At 45.0% G+C, this 20397-nt stretch overlaps 1 protein-coding gene across 8 annotated transcripts in view; it reads right to left on the reverse strand.

Annotated features, from left to right (window-relative positions):
• The window catches only part of TCF20 (transcription factor 20), a 174970-nt gene extending 156549 nt beyond the window's left edge, over positions 1-18421 (reverse strand). For 4 of the 8 annotated variants that reach the window (XM_059726215.1, XM_059726217.1, XM_059726221.1 and 1 more), the window contains exons 1-2: positions 18129-18421; positions 10679-10743 (exon numbers count right to left, since the gene is read on the reverse strand). The gene's annotated coding sequence lies outside the window, so the exon portion shown is untranslated. The remainder of the gene's footprint in view (positions 1-10678; positions 10744-18128) is intronic. The other 4 variants (XM_059726219.1, XM_059726220.1, XM_059726218.1 and 1 more) reach the window with 2 other exon arrangements.
• Positions 18422-20397: the final 1976 nt, after the last annotated feature.

A 20397-nucleotide genomic window follows, 5' to 3' on the forward strand; every position in this document is an offset into this window, starting at 1 on the left:
GGAGGCAGCTACAGGCCAGATACAATCAACTGACAAGCCAGCTGAGGCCCTTGGGCTGTATTCTGCCCAACCCTGATCTAGAACCTCAGTTTCTTGATCCCTTATTTCCAACACCAATCATTCTTAACCAGGGACGGGCAATTATTTCAGGTGGAGGGCTGCTTACCCAGTTTTGGCAGGCTGTCGTGGGCTGCATGGGTAGCCCTGACCCTTGACAGGTGCCCTGCCCCCTGGTCACCATCTTGGGACCAATGTCCCAATGTCTTGGGACCAATGTCCCAGGGCTAGCTCCAGTAGGGCCCAAAGCGGGGCACAGGCTGGCTGGGGTTTGTGAAGCCAGGCTGGGCTGCACCAGCAGGGAGAGTGGGGAGCTGGCCCGGCTTCATAGAGCCCCTGACAGCTGGGACCCCACACTCCTGCTGCCCTGTTCTGGGCCCTGCTGGCACTGGTCCCGGGATACCGGTGCAGGCCCCGTGCTCTCGCTGGCTCCCCGCCAACTCACTCCCAGTGCCCCCCAGCTCTGCAGTACAGGCAGGGGGCAGCGCACAGCCCCAACTCCCTTCTCACCAGCAGGGAAGAAGCTGGTGCTGAGCGCAGGGAAAAGCAGCCCCTTGCCCACCCCATGGCCAGCACTCCCTGCTGCAGGTGCTTGCAGCCCACACGGGGCTGTCTGGAGCAGGCACAAGCAGCCCCACGCAGGCTGCAAGCGGCTGCAGTGTGGGGTGCTGGCCACAGGGCGAGCGAGGGGCCGCTTTTCCCCATGCTTAGTGTGGTGGCCGACCGGCTGCTGGGCTCTGGCCGGGAGCCCGGAACGTCAGGTGGGTACTTTGACAGATGGAGTGGAGTTAGGCACTGAAGCGTATTGGTTGGAAATAGATTGTTTACTTACACCACTAATGCGTGCAGCGCAGGAAGAAAACTGGCTTAAGTTGCGGTTACAAACGTAGCGAGGGCCCCTTGGAACGAGACAAGACATTTTATAGACAGCTTATCGAGCATGCAGGGGAGGGGGTACGTCAGGAAGGTCGGTGACAGGGAGTCATTGGAGGGTGATCAGTCCGCCAAGTTTACTCCAGGATGCGTGCGGAGTTCTCCAACTTGGGCGGAAACTGCTTTTACTTTTATATGGATAGCAAGCCAATTGCTAGTTGCCAAGTGGGAATAATTTGTAACCGGCCAATGGGTGGCGCTCGTTTGAACGATGCGGCCGTTGGACTTGGCGGGCTTTTCGGAATTTTTACTGTGCCAATCACGAGGGCTCGGGGATTTTCCACTGTGCCATAGGCATTCAATTAATGGGCTCTGACACTCAGCACCAGCTTGTAACCCAGCCCCGCTGCCAGCCTGGGCTCTGTGCTGGCTCTGGGCTCACCCATCGGGGCTGCACGCAGCAGCAGCAGCTGCAGCCCCCGCACTTGACATGCCAGGCAGTGTTGGATGCTGCTGCCCGCCTGGAGCTTGCGCACTGGGTAGGTCAGAGGCAACAGTGGCAAACACTGCCCGGCCTGGTAAGCGGGGGGGCTGCAGCTGCTGTCACCACATGCAGCCCCAACGAGCAAGCCCAGAGCCGGTGCAGGGCCCAGGCTGGCAGAGGGGCTGGGTCACAAGGTGGTGCTGAGCGTGGGGAGGGAAAAGCGGCCCCTCCCCCGCCCCATGCCTGGTGCCCCACACTGCAGCTGCTTGCAGCCCACCTGGGGCTGCCTGTGCCTGCTCTGGACAGCCCCGCATGGACTCTGAGTGGCTGCAATGCAGGGCATTGGCCACGGGGCAGGCAAGGGGCCACTTTCCTCCGTGCCGGGAAGGAGCCCGGCGAAAAGCTGAGCACAGGGAAAAGCGGCCCCTTGCCTGCCCAGTGGCTGATGCCCTGCGGTGCAGCCAGTCGCAGTCCGCGCAAGGCTGTCCAGAGCAGGCACAGACAGCCCCAAGTGGGCTGCGAGTGGCTGCAGCATGGGGTGCTGGGCATGGGGCAGGGGAGGGGCTGCTTTTCCCCAGGCCACTTTTCCCTGGTGTTCCTTCCCTGCCCTCCCCCCCACTTCCCCTTTACCTGCGGTTCCAGCGCAGGACAGCCACATGGTCCCAGGCCAGAAGTCCCAGCTGGGGGGGTGAGGCCAGGTAGGCCCTGCAGTTGTGGAAGCCCACCGGGCTTCCCATGGGTCCTACTGCCCTTGGTTCTGGTCATTTGTTACAGGAACCAAGGGCAGATGAATATTAATTTTCTAAATTTTTAGGGGCCCTACGGGCGGGATAGAATGGCCTCGCAGGCCAGATGCGGCCCACAGGCCATATTTTGCCCACCCCTGTTCTTGACAATATGAAAGAGGAAACAGGCAACGTGCAGAACACAGGGAATCTGGAGACTAAAATAACACTGAAAAGTACACCTTCTTACAGATGCCTCATTCCTGACCTGGAAAGTATACCACTTTTAATGGTTTTATCTCCACAGTCTCTCTAATGAATCAGCCAAATATCATTTGTATCTACATAGTAGCGTATGAGACCACCAAGCCATTTCAGCTACTTGCTTAGACTGGAATCTGTCACTTAATAAAGGCAAAAGAGTTCATATTCCTATTGTCCCAACTCTTCCATTTCATTCCAGTTTTTTTGCTGCATCCATCACCATGGCATCCAAGCACCTTCCAGAAGTTCAGGGAAAGAAGTGGCCCACTTGTTTTCTATGTTTCCTCTTCCTCTTGTTGGGGAGTATTATATATGTAGATTTTTGCCTGCTTATTTTAAACCATATATCTTCTTACAGATGGTTGAAAAATGGAAATAAAGGGGTGATTTTGAAATGTCAAACTTTTGCTCATTTCACATTAGTCAACTGATGCATTTATTACTTTTTCAAAGAAAAATCTCATATTCTTCCTCCAAACTTTTAAAGTACATACTGAAACCTTGCCTTGACCCAAACCCCAGTATTCAGCGCATGAATAAAAGTCAATAAACACTTTAAATACAGTAGAATATGGCATGACTTTTTTTTTCTAACAAAAGTAATCAATGAAGTTATACATCTTTCTCAAGCAGAATCATTTTTAATACAGGAATTTTGAAGTGACAATTTTTTAATTTTAAATTTTGTTTCTACCAGCTCTATTTACTGGCTGAACCAAATGAGGTTCCACCCTCAACTTTATGATGCTCCTCTGTTTGGATGAACTGCAGAAATGTCTGACCACTAAATCAGATCCCTTCCAAGATGTCGTACAATATTCTAACCATCAGTGGAAAGAACCTTGTCAACAGGGGGTATCTGGTTAAGAGGCTCAGCAACTTCAGCCAGGTCTGTAACTGTCTACAGACGAAAGACTATCTTTTCACATCACAATTCCCACATCTCAACTCTGACCATTAACATTTTAAATCATTTTGGGACAATACCCTGAATGAATGAATGAATGAATGAATGCTCAGACAGACAAGAAAGAGATCAGAATAGTAGGAGACAGAGGGGTACACACAGAACCCATGGAACTAGAGGGAACAGCATGGGTGACACACATGTTGGAAAGGTGAGAAGGGAAGGACTCCAAGAGTTCCTGGTGTATGCAATGAGCTCAGCGTACGGACATAGCAATATGCACTACCATCTAGTTTTATCTCCTGTGAAATGTTTTCATTATGGAAGACAAGGTCACAGAAATCCAGCCAATCAGTAAAGTTTTCGGGACTCCTTAGTCCTGACATACACACAGATTTTTGCACTAATCTGGTCGTCAGCAAAGCCAGCTTTAGCTAAACTGACTTTATATGCATACCAGACCAGCCGCTGGCTTCTTCACTTTTCATTCCATCCAGGAAGAGCACACACCAACTGCAGAAACTTCCTTAGCCTGATGAAGGGTTTTTGAACCCGAAAGCTTGCTTAACAATTGTTTTCCAACTATTTAAGTTGGTCTAATAAAAGATATCAAATTCACCCAAAGAACCTTGTCTGCCTATGTCCTTAGACCAACATGGCTACAACCTACACCCTTGGAATCCTGAGGCATGTTCAGCCTTGTACCAGCTGCCAAGCACAAAAGGCAAGATGGGGTTAACAAGCACTGTTCTTGCCATGGAGCTTTAGGCAATCTTCTAGGCATGCCAGGCCTGGACCATTAAGCACCTTGAAGATAAGAAGCAAGACCCTGAATTTGACATGATATTATATGTGGAGTTAATGCAGTGCAAGGAGGATACATCTGACACAGTAGACTGGACGGGTGAGGTGGTGTGCTGCTGCACTGTATACTAATTGTAGGCTCCTTTGCAACAATGGTTTCATACTCAGACTGCGTTTGTAACTGATCCTAGTTGGTCTGACAGCAAGATTTGAACCCTCAATCATCAGTGCTGAAAGTATGAACCTTTGAGCAAAAGGATTAAATTCTCTAAATGGAAGCAGCAGCAGACTGAGAAACCTTTCCTGGGGACTAGCCATCTGCATTTTTTTAAAGCATGGGATTAATGCTGGAGGTCTTCATACTTCTCAGTGGAGCTCTCAAATCTCTGATCTGCTTCTCTGTTTTCAACACCTACTCAGCCAAGGACCCCCATACCAGAGGCATCATCCTTAGAGCCAGAGACAAGGAGATAAGGATTTGGATTACCTCAGCGCTAATCAGCAATCTGGGGGCAGGGAGCAGGGTCCTTCCTGAGGAAAAAAAGTCCAAAAACTACCAAAAACTCCAGCTCAAGCCTGTTACAAAGTTTTATAGTGACACAGTTTATTTGGCTCAATAAAAGGTGTAACTATCTGAAATAAAATGACCTGCATTATAAAATGGACAAACTAACTGATCTAAAATCCTCACTAGACATAAAAATCTATGAAAACATGCATACACACATTTTTTATTAAAATGTTTTTAACCAAAATAAATCTGTTTTACTTTAAAAACAGTATTTTCATAAATAGTTATTATTTTTTTGCCTTCACTGAAACTCCACCAGCAGCAAAATCCAGCATGTGGTTCCTTACCATGCTTTGCATCTACACACAAATGTGTCCTCAGCAGCAGGCAGAAAGAATTTTAATAATTTGGACTGGACTTGCTTACAGCAAAACTAATCCACCCTCGGGTCCCCCTTGGTGCCAGTTTCTATCAGGGTGGTCCCAGAGAGGATGAAGATTGCTGGCATCAATCCAACGATGCACATCTTCCACTACCAGTCTTGATAAAACACTGCCTAGATGACCGTTTTTTGGCACTCCACAGCACAGATGTCAAGTTGGCTGAATGAAACTTCCCTATTCAAACAGCACTGTATTCATCCTGGAGCTGAGATGCACACTTTTCACAATGACTAGCACTCTCTCCCAGAGATGGGCATCACTAAGAGCATCAAATGGTCTTATGAGAAAATAAGAGAAACAATGTAGCAGGGAAATATTTGGGTTACCATGCACTGAATCACATTTTGAGACCTGCCCTTCAACCTAATGCAATTACATAGCATAGAAAAGCCACACGGCTAATAAAGGCAGCATACCAAAGAGGGGCAAAACAGCAATTCCCTGAAGCAGAGAGACCCAGGTGCGGGTGAAGAGCCAGACTTGTTTCAGGAGTCTGGGGGAAAGATACCCAGGATCTCAATGCAACAACAGTAAAAGTAATGGCAGGAAGACTCAGTGGAGGACAAAAAAGCCCTGTGTCAGAAGTATCCAGCTCTAACTGTAAAGAGGCACTGATTTAACAGGCTTGTGAAAGAATTGTGAGCATTCCTAAGTCTACCACTTTTTTAAAGAGCCGCATAGAAACTCACACAAATCCAGAAGTGCCAGTCTTTTCCTCTTTGCCAACACAACATGCATGGGCAGCAGCTGCTTCATCTCACCCCTAGAAATAAATGGAAACTGAACTGGGATTCTCAAGTCTTGGCATCCCTTCCACCTCCCTTTGGGCTGCAGGAATTACTGTTACCATTCAGATGGGCATGAACACCAGGTGGCCAACCTATCCCATGTGGCGAGACTACGAATGGTAGACAATGCAGAAACCACAGTGTAAAATAAGACAACTTCTATCACCAGAAATTATAAACGAGCCAAAGCATTAATGTTACAATATATTTGTCAACCCATGTACAAAACCAAGGTGCTATGGCAGCTCCCTTCTATTATCTGCTTGCAATTACACTTCAGTCTATCTTTCTGTTTCATGCCTAAAAAGCAGTACTAATCAGATTCAATCTGACTTTCTGTCCAAGGCCTTTGAAGCTTAGCAAAGCATATTTTGGAATCAAATTGATGCTCAACTAATGCAAACCACGAGAAAATGGCACAAAAATGACAAACAAAACTTATCAATGTTAGTTCATGTTTCTACCCAGTCACCCGAATCCAAAAGCCTTTCATACACCAAAGTACTTGAGTTCTTAAAACAAATTTTAGGAAAACAGGTATTTCCTTCCCCACACTTCACCAAAATACTCTTCCATGAGCACCATTCTTCAAACTGGGCTTTCAATAGTATCTGTGCAAATACACATAATAAGGACTTTTCAGGTTTTCCTCTCATTTCCAGAGAGCAGTTTTTCTTTCCCTAGCTAGAAACCTCCACAAGGGGATATACTTCCTAGGATCTCTAAAAATTCATCTTTGTCACTATTTGCAGCGAGTATCATGTACACCTTTCCCTCTCCCCTGCCAATCCCCCATTCTCACCCTGAATGGATAAACAGCAAAGGTAAGTAATATCCCTGCCCAATCTTATTATTATAGTATTTTGTATAAATTCTAATATATGCCCTTTGTATTCTGAGACCAAAGTGGCTTCTAATAAGTAGGCACTACAATTCAAAACCGAACTAAAATTGCTTCTTTTATTGCATTCCTTTGTACTGTAAGAGATGATCAACCATAATTTCTTGTTTTTCACTAGTGTCCACTCTGGAGTACCAATGTCCCAGAACAGGAAGAAGGGCAGAAAGACTAGTTCTTTAATGGTGAAGTCCAGGAAATAGGGAATACAGAGAAGCCCCTTCTCATGAAAATATACAGACATGAAGAGAGATTCAACACCAGTGTGGTGGTTTGAGGAGGATCCTGACAGGTATCAACAGTGAAAGACTGGAGTGAAAAACCTCTTGGAAAGGAGGTTATGCAGGAATCAATGAGGAATGAAAGGAGTGATAGTGTTGTGATGCTGTAGCCATAATGGTAGAGGAATTATGCAAGGCAAGGATTTCTTAGGGTGATGTCTGTTATTGGACCAACTGCATAGTTGGGATAGAGTTAAAAAAGCTTTCAGATGCATGACATTCTTCTTCAGGTTAGAAAAATACCTTGCATTTGAAAGCTTGTCTAACTCTATCCCAGCTATGTAGTTGGTTCAATAACAGACATCACCCTAAGAAATCCTTGCCTCTCAAATGACAAGAAGACAGATAATTGCAGAGGGATGTATTAATTTAAAAAGTGTAAGAAAACTTAAGTGCTGTTTTGCCCCAATAAATGGCCCCGGATCCACATACAACCTGCCCAATAACCATCACATCCCTCAAGACAACAGCAGATCTGGGATAGCACCCTCCCCTCCAGCTTCATCACAACCATTTCCCAGATGTTCTACACATGCTCAAGAGGATGGAAAAGGAAGTGGCTGGGATAGGAGGTTGTTGGGTCACTCTTGTATGAGAAGATCTATATTGCTTTTGCTCTGGTACATGTGTCATTTTTTTATAGTACTGTATTGCAGCTGGCTTGCAAACTTCTCAGCATGCAAAAAAAACATTTATCCCTGAAAACAAAGACTCTTTGTACTTTGCACATCAGTGATACTATTATTAAATATCAATACATTGGTTTGCTCCCCTGACTAACTCCTTCATCATTAGAGCACAAATCCATTGGAAAGCCAGCCGCTGTGTAATCCTGCCATCTAAAAAAGCACAGGACCACAATAATCCACTCTTCTATAAACTTCCTCACCATACAAACAAAAGAGAATTTTAGGTTTAATACATTGAAAGAAACCCAGCTGCATCACAGCATGAAATGAATCACTCTATACTACACATCCCAAGTTAGATGCACTTCGCTGTTCCTACCCATTTCCATACCACCAGTTAGAAAGTGGGTGCACAGAGCATTGCTAATTTGCGCAGCATGCCAACCGTGGCCTCTGCTAGCCTCAGGTGTGACCACTTGTCTAGCCAGATGTGCATAGGTTGATTCCAGTTCAGCTGCCTTGGCACTTCACTGTTCTTTGACAACATCATCTTTGCTTTGACTTTATGCAAAATGCAGCCAGCAGGTATGACAACTACTACATCAGTCATAGAACAGTCGCTGCAGGTCAGCACATATCTCCAGCTTGACTGCAGTCTCCCAAAGGCACATGCTTTCCAGCACGGTGCACCTGCTACATTTACGAATGAATTTGAGTTTGTATAATCAGGAATACAATTATTTCCAGGGCTAATATGGACAGGCTGGGTCAATCCAGGATGAGAAAGGGACATCCATGTCAGTGCTGTTTAGTGAGAATAAATTCCCTTTTGCCTGTTCTCAAAGGGTGTTTATACACATGCTGCAGGAGGGAGGGGCACTTTAATTAGAGTGACTTTTAGAACCGCTCTAATTAAAGCTCTTGAAGCATCACGTGTATCAGTGTCCCCATGGTGAAAAATGGCAGCGGGGACGCTCTAACTAAAGCTCATCAAACAAGCTTTAGTTAAAGCACCCCCATCATCATTTTTCAGCGTCAGGACACTGATACATGTGATGCTGGAATAATGGTAATTGCCACGCTCTAGCAGACTCAACTGAGTCTGCTCCAATGCACTGTAATTACAGCACATCAGAGCAGCCTCGCTGCATGTGTATAGCCACCTAAAGAGGCAGGAGTTAAAACTTTCTATATTCCACTCTTTGCTTAGCCTTCCTATATATGTATACACACTCCCAGAAACACCTTTTCTGTTAATATAGTCTTGGGCAAAGAAGGAAACAAAAAATGGGTACATGGTTTTTGTCAGTCTGCCACAGAGTAAAATCCTTCAGTGAGATCTAACACAGACTGATCATGACCCCCAACAATCAGCATTCCTGTAGGTTGCCCCACAAGCCTCCATTACAGCTTGACCTTCCCTAACATCTCCTGGCACCTAACAATTATCCAGGCAGCCAACTTCCCCAGGACAATCACTGCTTGTGTTTCAAAGACAAGGGTAACATATCTATGCAGTGTGGAACTGCAGTGTCAGGGTTATCTCGCCAGGCAGATACAGAAATGCCTTCTTCCTCATCATGAACTATTATCATGAACATTATTATGCTGCCTTTGCTGTTTATCCCAGGTCTCGAGAACAATTTTGTCCCGCCAGTCTGTGGTGTTAATTTGGAGCTAAAAGCACCACATCACCTGATGTTTGTCATCTGCAAACATAGTGCACAGCTATCTCCCAAGGCACTGGGGGTGTATGACTTGCGTCTTGAACTCTTTGAACCACTTGGCAACACACTTGCTTCACAATTGCCTTTGAAAAACTATGGAAGAAATTTTACTGAACAAAGCAATAGCCGAGCTTCTACCATGGCCTCCATTTTAAGGAAAGGAGTAGAAAATGATGGTTGTCCCAGGTAGCATGAGATATACCCTGAGGAATTACAGGAGATTGACTCCTTTCTTCCATAATTCCACTGCGCTGAAAGGACCTGTAAAAATGTTTTAAAAACTACTGTTTCAGGTAAGGGAGAGGTACCCAGGGGCAGCACAGAACAGCAGACCTATCAATGGTGGGCAGAACACATCAACCTATAACCCCACCTGCACTGTGTCCATACTAGCCACCATGGATTCCAACACCTGTGCTCTCACAATGGTCCACTCACCAATAGTTCAGATTTCTAGTCCAGAGGTAGGCAACCTATGGCCCATAGGCCGGATGTGGTCCGCAGACACGACTACAGGCACTGTCCCTTTGCTGCCATGTGTGCAGGTGGCAGCAGCAGCCAGGTCCTAATATCTGCCTCTGACCCAGGGTGGATCATTCCAGCCCATAGCTGGAAAAGGTTGCCTACCTCTGTTCCAGTCCAAAGAGACTTTTGTTCTCAAAATAGGACCTACAGGAAAACACCAAAAGCTGAGGCATTTCTCCCCCAGCTCAACAATAATTAACTACAGCAGCAGAACTTAGGTTGTGCTAGCATACAACCTTGAGGAGTCTCATGAATTAACTGGGTCTACCCAGAACGAAGAGTGTTGTTTAATATCATCTTAGTTCACAAGGCCGCACTCTTCATTTCCTAGTGAAGAGCAAATAAAAGGTCTATTTTAAAAGGAAATCTGTACTTAATTTTAATCAGTTCTGCCAAGTTTGCAGTTAGAAATGTTTGCCACCAAAAATAAAACACAAAGTAAGCATGCCTATTGTTAAGCTCTATATTACTCCTGGCATTTCTGAAGCTGGTGCTGGAGGCAGCCATGTTGCTAAAAAGTGACAGTAGCAGAAGCAGTCCCTTGAAAGATGAACAAGAATACAAATTAGCCATACCTTCTGACCCAGGAATTAATAATGATCATGGCTCTTCTTTAACCTTTTTGAGCTACCCTGAAAGCAGTGTCATGTGACACCACTTTTCAACAAGATGGTTGCCTGCAGCACTGAGCTCAGAAATGCCCTTTTAGTTACAAATTTGAAAATACATTTCAGCATACTGAAGGTGATAAACATTTCTTACCATATGAACTTTCTACGTGACAGGCTGAGCAAAAGAAGGTAGCTCTCTTCATGAAGAAAAATATTCTGTTTGGAAAAACAAAATATGAAATCAATGCTTCATTTTCAGTATTTCCTTCTTTATCTTTCGGTATTGCCTTCCTCTTTCTCACTGAAGGCAATGTACAGATAATGAATTTATCCTCACAGATGTCCTGTGGGTACTTTCCCTATTTTATAGGGGAGGATACTGTCTGTACAGAAATTAAGTCAGATGTCACTAACCTGAATTCCTGACTCCAGGTGGAAGCAGGCAACAGGAGCAGATGAACTCTTACGGAGCAAAAATCACAGATGTACACTAATACAGCTAGTAATAAAGAATGAGGGATGTTACCATTTAAGCATGAAATTCTTAAATGTATCCCTTCAAATGTAATAATCTCCTGAAAAAAAACTAAAAATGGCACTATGAGGTTTCATGATTCTCTCTCAATCATCTTCCATGTCAAATTTGCTCAGTTTCCCAGTAAAATGGTATTTATTCAACTGCTTGCCTTGCAAATTCATCTGGGGTCTCTCTGGTTCAAGCCCCCCACCAAGAATAAAGATTCTGCAACTGGGAACTTTTTTCATAATTCTCTCACAATGAGGATGAGCAAGGCAGAAGGGAATCCAATTCTTTCCCTCACCACTACATTGGCTCTGCGGGGCTAGCAGGACGAAAAACCTATTTTTTACATGAAAGTCAGCACCTCCGACTCTGAACATGGAAAGTGAGCACCATCGTTGAGGAAAATGGTGCAGTTTTTACACAATCATGTTTCTGGCTGTAACTTCTCTCTGAACTTTAACAAAATTTAAGGGCCAACTTCTCTTACTTCACACTGTACAAGTCGGAAAACTGATTACCTCAGGCATTTCCAAAGTTTTGCCCCAAAGGGCTATTTCAAAGGGGCACTGGCCACATCTGGCCTGCAGGCTACATTTTGGGACCCTCTGAATTACATGGTTTAGAAAGGCAAGTGAAATCAGGGCCCATTTCTATGACACACAAAGAAAGAGCAACACTCACTTAGTCTAGACAGGGCCAAACACAGGCGTGGGTGAACCAGGCAGACCACTAGGGCCCAGACAGAAAGGGGGCCTGAAAATTATACTTTTTTATTATTATCATCATTATTTCTGGCCAAGGAGGGGTCCAATACTAAAAGTTCACCCAGGGCTGCCAGGAGTCTAGGTACGGTGCTGAGCCTAGGACAATGGTTCTCAACCTTTTTCATGTGCAGATCCCTTTGAATTGTAAGCGTGGGTATTCATGTACTTCTGATTGATTATGGTCATCTTTTGCAGACCCCCTAGACATAGCCTATAGACCCCCAGAGGTCCACAGACCACAGGTTGAGAACCACTGGCCTAGGAGTTAAGCTCTGTAAGTTGTCCATGGAAAAGAATGGGAGGGTTGTTCTTGGCTTTGCTACTATACCACCCTCTCCAATTGTACCTTTTCTGCTAGGTCAGTACCAGTTTCTGAAGCCTGGTAGTGTATTAGCAAATTCACCATCCCCCAGTTTCTTCTGCTTAACCCTTCTGGTTCTCCTTCCTGAGGTCCCCTAACTTTCTACATCCCTTCTTCAGCAAAGCCTGCCTGCTATTCCTTTTATATGTTTCCATGGCCCCCACTACCACAAAAGCATTATTTTTTCTACCACAGAGGGCCCAGAGGACCCATTCAGGATTAGGACCCTGTTGTGCTGGGTCAGTGACTCTCAATCAGGGCGCCACAGCACCTTGGGGTGCTGCCAGATCCTTTGAGGTATGCCACAAGGTGTAAGGACATAAGTGAGGCATAAGAAGATAAGCACAGGTTCAGACTTGTCCCTGCCTGGCTGATCCCCTAACCCCAATACCCAGCCCCTCTACAAGAGGGTACACACTAATACTGTACATACGATACCTTTTTAAATTGGGTGTCACTCAATTTACAAAAATTATGGGGGGGGCCTCAAGTCCAATGAGGGGTGCTCAAGTCTAAAAAGCTTGAAAGCCACTGTGCTAGGTTAAGCGCTCAAATGCGCAAGGGACCCTAACCCAGCATTGGGTGGCTTATTTAAATGTGAGCGTACCAATTCCATTCAGATATGATATCACTCCAAGACAAACTGTAAGAATCATGAACTCAAACTTGCATAACCTCAAAGACAGGCACTCAGGAGAAGATGCACGTGAGAATGCTTGCAGCTAACTGCCTGAGCTCGTCTGGCCATTTTCTGCATTTCCACTGCAGCAACTGCAGATGTTTTTTTCCCTACATGAGAGCCCTCTCTTGCTGCCCAGTTCTGCAGCAGTGTCATAATCCAGCACTATACCTTAAAGGCTGCTCAGAAGCTGCAACTGATACAGAAGGCAACTGCCTTAACAAGGAAGACTTCCTGCAGAGAGCACATGACCCCCATGTTGCATGATCTGCATTGCCTTTCCCAGGTGAAGTGTAAGGTGTTCACACTGACCTACAAAGCCCCTAATGGCTCGCATCCTAGCTATCTAAGAAGCCACCTCAAAGGCTGCAGAAGAAGAAAGATGAGCTGAAGTGCTTCACCTAACAGCGTGCTGGTTTAAACAGGCAGTCTGTCATTTCTGGCAAAGCTCTAACATTTCCCCAATCCAATACCACAGATTTGTTGAACTTCATGCCACAAGACACTCTTTTCCTAGGTTTTTTCTAGAGGGGATGGATTGAAAAAGGATACAAATGGCTGAGGAGACTTATTTGTGAGGTTGGAAGGTCTGTTGTGAAGACTGAGCCAATGATTTTTTTTAATATAAAGAACATATAAGATGCCTGGAATTTGATAGATGATTTTTAATTAAATTGAAATAAGTAAATCATTGCCTGTTGCCATGGAGAATGAATGTGATGTCATGGACTCAGCCTCCTGACTCAAGGGCAAGATCAAGCAGGAGAAGCAGACGAGACTGTGAAATTAAAAATACCTATTTTAAAGCAAATGGGCTTGATAATTAGTAAAAAAAAAAAAAAAAGTGCCATAGGAAAATGATTTAGCCATATGGTAGAAACAGTTTTAAAGGTGAACTGTAAAGCTGTTTTACATAAATGAATAAATTGCTTAAGATCACAGATCACTAACAGACTAATACATGCAGAATTAAATATTTTGTTTAAAAATTGTGGCGAAAAAGAATTAGTTTTCCTTCCACTTAACTATCAAGACTGCTTTGTTTAAGTAGCTATGTCTGATGTTTAGAGATGGCAGGTATCTGCAGTTACTGAAGAAGAGTCAAACTTCCCACACGTTTCCAAAAGCTTTGCAGTTCTGAAGTAAAATCTATTTGTAGGATACATAACCTTTCACCTCTAGATCACCAGTGTCCTGCAATCCTCTCCAGGGCAGCAGTGACTGACAGTCATCAGTAAATGTGGATGTTTGTCAGTACTGTCACTTGCATGGCAAACTGACTTTTACAGGTTTTTCCACAGACAGTCAGTAGGCCAGATACAGTAGAAACAGTATCTTTTGGAGTGACCCCACAAGTGTGGGACAACCGGGAATTTAAATGGGCCCCAGACTGGCCAATTTTTACATGGCTTTTACATAAAACTTAGAATTTTTTCTCTTTACATTCAAGCCAGTATAAGGCCACATTACTCTTACTTAAAATACAGAAACAGAATGAAAATGGCAACAATCCTAAATCCTGTAGCTGCAAAGAGGTATGTAGGTGACAGGCAGGGAGGGGGCTCCACTTACAAACTTGTGCTGGGCCCAACAATTTTCTATGGGTAGCACTGGGTAGCTCCATCCAGAACCAGCACACCTAAACACCAACACATGCACAGAAAAATGGCAGAAAGTGGCCATATCAACCCAAAGCTACCTCTGCACTGGGGGAATCCTTGAGGATGGTGCCTCCATGTTTAGGTCGCCAGAGCTGCATAAAAGGACTGCAGCCAACCAAGAGAATTCTCTATAATCTCTTTTAGCCAAGCCAACCCATTTGACTGCAACTCCACTATGATTTGTTTGAATGTATGGCAAGAGATGTGTCATAGAATTTACAATAAAAGTTATATCTGACATCTCAGTATCCCATGACATAATATTAACCCAGCAGCGGGCAATTATTTTGGGCAGAGGGCTGCTTACTGAGTTTCGACGAGTCATCAAGGGCTGCATGACAGGCAGCCCAGGGCAGATAAATGTTAATTTTCTAAATTTTTTAGGGGCCTTGTGGGCCGGATAGAATGGCCTGGCAAGCCGCATCCGGGCCCGGGGCTGCATTTTGCCCACCCCTGTATTAACCGGTGTGTGCCGTGATCTTTATTTATTTTTCAAATAAAAAAAGGAAATACTAAAATTGTATTTTTTGTTTTCGCTTTTCCCCCCACCTTTTATGCAGAGTAAATAAATAACTATCCTCATTAGCCTCTCATGGTTGTTCGCTGACTTGCATGAAGGGAATTAAGAGAGTCTCAGTCCAGCCGCTAGTGACACAGCTGCTCACATCAAAAAGCCAGAGTCACAGTTGGTACTAATCAAAAGAGACTGAATTGGCCACAGAGTGAATTTGCCTCTCTCCCTTCCCCTCCCCCTCCAAACCTGATTTCAGATGGCTGAAAGTGCAAGAAGTTTGGAGAATGGAAGTGAAAATACAAGCCAAATCTTCAAATCATTATTGCCAACACCTAGAATTTTATCTTGCATTTTGCCACATTTGATCTTTTACCAGGAGTCATACTGCATGAGCATATCAGTTTTAATTTGTTTAAAAACTGAATACAGTCCTAGCTGTGTAGATAAACTGGAAAAACATGAACACTAAAACTTTGTCCAGGAGATCAATAAAAAGAATCTCAGTTTCACTCTTCTAAAAGATCATGTTTTTTTAAGCTACACATGCTTCTGGGGAGGAGGCTGACTCAGGGAAGGCTAGGAAACTGAGCAATCTCTGAACCTGCTGTGAAAAGAGATGCAAGCCATCCAGAGAGGTGCTATTCACTCTCGGTTTCCCCTCTTCCCACTGCTTTCCCCTTGTGTGCAAGCAATTTCCTGTTGCTTAAACCACAGCCTACCCCCATCACCAGAGCAAAAATGGCTACACCCCTGAGGCTGTTTCCTGCACTCAGAGGGTGACGGGAGCCCAAAGAAGCGGGGGGGGGGAGCTTGCTCCTTCCTATCTCCTAATGCTATTTTGGTTTTAAAAAGCAAGATTAAGCCTTACCCAAATCAGCCCAACATCTTCCTGTGGAAGGGAAACAAGGCTTCCTTTTTCTCTCCTGCTTCCTATATTCCACGAGCCAAAGTAACCGCCCAAGAAAGGCTCCTTCCTAGGGACACTCCCAGCTGGACAGACTGGGGTAATATGGCCAATTGATTAAGGCTCAGGAAGGTGACTGCTTGGTGTGTCAAGAACAATATTAGCAGCAGAGCTGGTTACTTTCATACCACAGCAGTGTGGCTTGCAAGCCGCACAGTTACCACAAAGCCAGCCTGGGTCCATGGTGTGCTGCAAAGCGTAGGCTGAGAGCTGAAATGGAGCAGTTGGGATTTTTATGGGAACCTAACCCCCAGCCCCCTCTTATACTCTCTCCAAATCTACTCCCATGAGGCTGTGACCATTCTCCACTGGCCTTCACCCTACCCCAAACTACACCCTTTTCTTCACCAGCACTCACAACTTGCCCACAAGTCCATCCTCACCACCAGCCAGCCTCTGTGACCCCTGAGGGATCCCTTCTCTCACCCACAAACTCCGCATGACCTCTCTTTGCCCTGCTCCCCACCACAAGCTCCCAGCACTGCTCTCACTGCTGAGAGGGGAAAAGAAAAAAAACTCTCTCTTTTTTTTTTTTAAGGGTTTCTGTTGGTTTATTTTTACATCACAATGGATCACACCGCACTGCTGTCTGCATTCCCAAAGGAAGTCCAGTCATGAGCCTTCGACACGCTGTTAGGCTGCACTCAGGGAACTTGTCACACACACCAATCTTGTCAACAACTTGGAATCACTGTAGGCGAGGGGTGGGCATCCTATGGCCAAAAGTGATGAGACCCGGTTTTAATCCAGGCAGTGCTTTAAAACAATAAAGGTGTTGCCGGACGGCACTTCCCAAAATTCAGAACAGCGTTTAGTTTTGGTTCATTAAAGCAAAAAAGGGGAAGAGAACAAAACAACAACAGCAAAGCGCAACGCCACTATAAAGCTTTAGCCATTTGCTGATTGTAACAAAATTTTAAGCAGCAAATGGAGGTTAAAGGCAGCTGAACAGAGACACTCAGTAGCCATATGACTGACAGGAATGCATGCAAGAGAAGGAGTGAAACATATGGAAAATATCAAAGGAAGGAAAAGATTTCATCCAGGGCTTTCAGCAGGCAGTTTTCCCCTTTTGCTAAATAAGAATTGCCCAAGTGTAACTTCCCCTCCCTATTAAACAGATCAACAGTACCTCCCCCACATCTCCTCCATGTCCCTCCCACAACTTTGTAATTTATTGGGGGGGGGGGGAGAACAAGTGCTGAAAAATCTTTGGACCCAAAAGAAGAGGGAAGAAAGATTAATTCCCAAGGGCCAATTGCACTGGGGCCTGGATTGTTGAAAACCTGTGTGTGTGTGTGTGTGTCTGTCCTTCACACTTAAAAGAAGGTTGCTAAAGAATGTGAAATGTGAGAGCTACAGATTCCCTCACCACCACCTCCCTCCTCCTACCTTCAATAATACATTTCAACAAACAGTCATTCTTCAAACCCTTTTCTCTGGGGTGGGGAGCCGGGGAAGAGCTCAGGTTACATTTGGGATTTTTTTTAAACTGCAATAAACACCACATACCAAACATCCAAAGCCAAAAAAATAAGACAGTAAAAGAAAAAGAAAGCCAGCCAAACCTGCTGATTCTTTTACAAGCCATTTATTTCCAACAAATACACACGCATCAATGCAGCTTCCCCTTCGTGAGATGCTAAAATAAGAACTGATTTTTTTTAATCTTTTTTTTTTCTTATCTGAAGTGCTTGAGTTACTTTAATTATTTATAGCCTCACCTGCCAGCCACCCCCCAATCGATCTTGTTTGCTCCTACAACTACTCGGTTTCAATAGCTCCCAGCCCAGCGCACCCCACTTCCTCCAGTACAACATCAAAGCCGAGCTGGTTGTGGCGAGGGCTGTAGTTACTAATATTTTCAAGGAAATGAGCTTGCACACCTCTCTTCCCTCTCTCTCTAAACGCAAAGGGTTGGCAACACACACACACACATGCCTTCTATATGCTACTGAGGGAGGGGGGAGTCAAACATAGCAAATAAAGAAGTAGGGAAGCAGCAACACAGCTCCTCTTCCCTGCACCAGGGACTTTTCCTACCCTGGGCAAGCAAGCCCCTTTCCTCCCCCTCCCTCCCCCGCGCACAGTGGTGTAGTCTGAGCTCAGCACACCTCCCCCTGAAAGGCTCTTACCTTGCAAGGCTTCCTTATTGTCCCATCTTAGCTCCTTTCCTTGTGTGTTGGGGGGAAGGGGGGGGGGCTTGGGATATGTATTGAAAACTCTTTGTTGCAACAGAAAGGAATGGTCACAAATCCTGTCAAGTCATGTGACTGATTGAGTGATTTCTTTCTTTCTCTCTCTCTCTTTCTCTCTCCTTTTTTTTTTCCTCTCTTTCTGCTTTTAGGACAATACTCAGTAGCCTGGGCTCAATGTGTCAGGCAAGACTGGCTGATGACAGAGAGGAGCTGCTGGCAGGGCTGGGCTCTCACTGCAGCTGGGACTGGGAGGATGGAGCCTGGTGTTGATTAGGGTTCTGGCATCTTGTAGTGATGCCTTGAGGAGGAGGAGGAGTGTATTGTCTGATTTTTTTTTTTTCTTTGCATCCTCCTTTTTCCTTTCCTCCCCCTCCCCCTTCCTGGGAGGAGGATGTTGTGTGCTTGCAGAGGGGACCCTGCCTGACTCCTCGCTGGCAGCTGAAAGCAGGCTGGATCATGCTTTCCCCAGCTCTGAGGCCCCTTCCCTCAATTCTGCAGTCTGCTGCAGGCTCCTGCTTTCTCCAGCCCAAGGGAAAAGGGACGAGTTTTTAAGGGGTACTTGGCATATGGGCGAATATAAGCACCTTCCTGGTTCAGCCCAAGGGCACCAGTGTTCAGTCCTCCTCTGCAAAAGTGCCCAGGTTTTAAAAGTCCTTTCAGTGTACTGTCAGACTGGGAAGTGATTATCAGGATTGTGGGAGGTTTTGTTTTTGGGGGGGCGGGGAGGACAGAAAGGGGTGTATCAGTGTCTCCTAAGCCTCCTTACAGACACAATGGGGCCTGTACCCCAAAGGGGATACATGACTAAGCCAAGCCATATCCTGCTTTTGGGGGTGAGTTAAAGTTAAATCCAGCAAGATCCATGCACTACCTTTGCTAGAGTTCCTTCTTGGGGCACCTCCCTGAGCTGACTGTAACCCAAGAAGACTCAAGGGTACATAGCTGCACCTAAGACAAGCTGAAACTAGAGTCCCAGAAAAAAAGTTAAGCTTCTTTCAGGAGGAAATTGATTGAGCCTACTGGTCTGGAAAAGAAATGCTGGATTTTCTAGACACAGCTCAGCTGTTTTTATATTTTTGTGGTATTTAACAAACATTCAACTGCAGGAAGGGAATGTGGGCAGAGATTTTGCTAGTCTGCTTGTATTTTGGTTGCAGCAACTAATCAATAAATAAACCTGAAGTCCTTGGGGAAGTTCTCTGCTGCTGTTTCAGCCCTGCTGGGGGGTTGGGGGAACCAGTTCTGCCATAGAGACTGTAAAATCAAACACCTCTGGAATGTGCGTACAACACTGTAACAGGGATTCCATTTGGGACTGGTAGCAAACCAACATTAACAGCCTCCTTTTTTCTTTATCAAACATCATCACAGATGAGCATGGTGAAACCTAGATGGGAGAAAGAAAAACACTTTCCTCTATCTTTTAAAGACTTAGCCATTTTACCCTAGTTGGCCAGATTCTCTCATTTACAGAACCCTATTGAGTACTGTTCTGTTCAGTATAGATTTTGATACTGACCATTGCAACATATACCTTCCAGGAGTATGTTAAGTAATATGACTAACAGCTACCATGTGTGCTACGCTTTCTATCTCATTCTCTCACCAAAGGAAAAATACAGGGAAGTATTTTGGTTTGGTGGTAATATTTTTCTCTTTCATAGGTTCATATTGTCCCTCTGTTTATGACAAAAGAGACCAGACCATTTTGCAGTCTTGGGCAGTCCCACAGAAAGCTCTGACTCCTGCACAAAGGGACATTTTGATGTGGCTTCCTGTCAGTCAGTCGTTCTCAACGGAGAGGAACTTATCTGCATTCCTGACAGCTGTGATACAAACTTCATGGGAAAAAAACCTGCATTTGTTTCAACCCCTCATCCATGCTATATGAGGCTCAAATACCCTGTTACAGATTACAGGGGTGTAGGTTGTAGCCATGTTGGTCTAAGGGCATAGGCAGACAAGGTTCTTTGGGTGAATCTGATATCTTTTATTAGACCAACTTAAATAGTTGGAAAAAAAATTTTTGCAAGCTTTCGGGTCTAAAAACCCTTCATCAGGCTGAGGAAGTCTCTTCAGCTGGTGTGTGCTCTTCAACCTGACAAAGGGTTTTTAAACCCAAAAGCTTGCAAAAATGTTTTTTCCAACTATTTAAGTCGGTCTAATAAAAGATATCAGATTCACCCAAAGAATCTTGTCTGCCTGT

Source organism: Alligator mississippiensis, chromosome 4 (genome assembly GCF_030867095.1).
Source record: "Alligator mississippiensis isolate rAllMis1 chromosome 4, rAllMis1, whole genome shotgun sequence".
Classification (NCBI taxonomy): Eukaryota; Metazoa; Chordata; order Crocodylia; family Alligatoridae; genus Alligator; species Alligator mississippiensis.